The sequence below is a fragment of the Coregonus lavaretus genome (genome assembly GCF_964263955.1).
Source record: "Coregonus lavaretus genome assembly, chromosome: 14".
Classification (NCBI taxonomy): domain Eukaryota; kingdom Metazoa; phylum Chordata; class Actinopteri; order Salmoniformes; family Salmonidae; genus Coregonus; species Coregonus lavaretus.
The window spans coordinates 39162278-39165528 of record NC_140001.1 but is presented as its reverse complement, the minus strand read 5'-3'; positions in this window follow the sequence as shown (position 1 = coordinate 39165528).

The following is a 3251-nucleotide window of genomic DNA, read 5'->3' as shown; positions in this document are numbered from 1 at the left end:
AGAGAGAGAGAACATGAAAGAGCGAAAGAGATGGAGAGAGAAAGTGCCAGAACATGGAAGGAGGAAAGGAGAGAGTGGGTAATGGGCCTCCTGTAGCTCAGTTGGTAGAGCATGGCGCTTGCAACGCCAGGGTTGTGGGTTCGATTCCCACGGGGGGCCAGTATAAAAAATGTATGCACTCACTAACTGTAAGTCGCTCTGGATAAGAGTGTCTGCTAAATTACTAAAATGTTTAAAGTTAAGGACAAACTTTTGTAATTATACTGTAATTAGACAAATTGTTTGATCAGCATATTGATTGATTAGTTACAGTATCTGCTACTACAGTACTATGGTTGTATTTACTGCAAAATATAACCTTTACTTATGTTGTAACATGCCTGCTAAATATAGATAGGACACCTAATCATGTAGTAACCAAAAAAGTGTTAAACAAATCAAAACATATTTTAGATTCTTCAAATAGCCACCCATTGCTTGATGACAGCTTTGCACACTCTTGGCATTCTCTCAACCAGCTTCATGAGGTAGTCACCTGGAATGCATTTCAATTAACAGGTGTGCCTTCTTAAAAGTTAATTTGTGGAATTTCTTTCCTTCCTAATGCGTTTGAGCCAATCAGTTGTGTTGTGACAAGACAGGGGTGGTATACAGAAGATAGTCCTATTTGGTAAAACACCAAGTCCATATTATGGCAAGAACAGCTCAAATAAGCAAAGAGAAATGACTGTCCAGCATTACCTTAAGACATGAAGGTCAGTCAGTACAATAAATGTCTGTCCTCTGTGATTGCCAACAAGGGTTTTGCCACCAAGTACTAAGTCATGTTTTGCAGAGGGGTCAAATACTTATTTCCCTCATTAAAATGCAAATCAATTTATAACATTTTTGACATGCGTTTTTCTGGATTTTTTGTTGTTGTTATTCTGTCTCTCACTGTTCAAATATACCTATCATTAAAATTATAGACTGATCATTTCTTTGTCAGTGGGCAAACGTACAAAATCAGCAGGGGATCAAATACTTCTTTCCCCTCACTGTACGTTGACACTTTTTTAAAACCAAATATTGTTTAGTGTCGTCTTGGTACCCTTATTTTACCAGGTTAACTGACTGAGAACACATTCTCATTTACAGCAACGACCTGGGGAATAGTTACAGGGGAGAGGAGGGGGGATAAATCAGCCAATTGGAAGCTGGGGATGATTAGGTGGCCATGATGGTATTAGGGCCAGATGGTGAATTTAGCCAGGACACCAGGGTTAACACCCCTACTCTTACAATAAGTGCCATGGGATCTTTAGTAACCACAGAGTCAGGAAACCTGTTTAACGTCCCAATCGAAAGACGGCACCCTACACAGGGCAATGTCCCCAATCACTGCCCTGGGGCATTGGGATTTTAAAAAATTGACCAGAGGAAAGAGTGCCTCCTACTGGCCCTCCAACACCACTTCCAGCAGCATCTGGTCTCCAATCCAGGGACTGACCAGGAGCAACCCTACTTAGCTCCTAACCCTCCCACCAGCCCATGTACATATACATGTTTATTATAGTGAAGGTAAACTACAACCAAAAAGTCAGAAAGAGCAGAAAAGGAAGGTAAGAAAAAAGAAAAAGGAAATAAGTAAATATTATAACAGGGAGAAGTCAAAACAGGACAAAAAAGACGACCATATTGAACAAGACAGGACGGAACAGAGCAAGGCAAAACAAGTGGGTAAGTGGGTAAGCTGCCAGTTAGCAAATAACTAATAATTAGGTAGAAGGTGCCATATTTGATATTTTCTGGGGTTGCCTGAGGGCAATATAGGATAGGAAGGGTTCCCAGATTGTGTTAAAGTCCGTCAGTTTGTTATTTCGTTTGAAGGATGATCTCTCCAGGGGGGCCAGGTCAGACTGTAAATTAAGCTAGTGTAGGGTTGAAACATTGGATCTGCTTTTCCAGTTTAACAGTATCACTTTGCAGATTGTTAATGAAATCAATAGGAACAGTTTTTTGTTCTTGGGGATATTAGAAACACAGGGGTCGTCATCATCAAAATAGTGTAGTATGCAGAGTGATGGGGATGCAGGAATGGTAATATGGAGGATGACAGAGAATGCTCAGAACCTTTTTCCAGTAATTCTCAATGATGGGACAAAACCAGAATGCATGGAGATGAGTTTCGGGAAGGTCTTTTTGGTATAATTGACACAGAGGCGAGTCAACAAGGCCCATCAGCGACAGAGTTCTATTGGTATAGTGGAATTTATGTTGAATTTTGTACTGGATAAGATGTATTTTCATATTACGTATATTGTTGGTCCATTTCTCTAGGGAGGATAGAGTATCACCTACCTCTGTTCTTTATACATTTTGGAAGTAATATTTCTTGAACTCCGGTTATCTAAGAGAAATTGGTTTAGCTCTGAGATATGTTGTTGCTATGGGTCGAGTTGCAATTTAGATTTATGTAACTGTTTAATATGTAGGTGTTGATGTTCTTGTTGGATCTGATTTTAATAGCTAGCATTTCGATGGCCATAACAAATGTGCTCCTCTTGACAGTTCAATACTTTCTGAGAATTAACCATTATTTGCTATTTTACACCTGGGGTTGCTATACAACTTTAACCCATTGTATAAAAGATTCACCGAAATTGAAATAGTCCAGGCATTTACATATCAGTTCTAGTCATACTTTATGAAAAGCCTTTTCAAAAACGTTTCTTTGACGTTTCATAGTGTTGTATTGAATTTGTTCCAAATAATTGTTGTATATTATCTCCAATGTATTGCCCATGCAAAAAAACTGTGATCAGAATTAACAATATGTGGTAAAACCTTTTAATTCTATGCACTATGCATTTCACCAGGATTTTTGCATCACAACATTGAAGTGTAAGAGGCCTCCAGTTTTTAAAATGGACTGGATCTTTATACTTTCCATCTGGGTCTTGCTTCAGTAATAGTGGAATCAGACCTTCTTGCAGAGTCCCTTATAGCCTACCATTTTTATAGGAGTAGTTAAAACCCCTGTAGGTCAAACCCCTTAGATTGTAATATCTACTAAGCTAATATATGGAATTGTTTTAAGATGGTCATAAAATGTATCATTTAGACATTTGATTTGGCATTATAGGACCCCTGTAGGTACAAAGAAATATATAAATAAATCATTTGATGAAACATTGAATTTGGCCTTTGCTATTGCCCATAGAATCACATTGAATAACACATTTGTACATGGCAAAACAGACAGTCCCAAA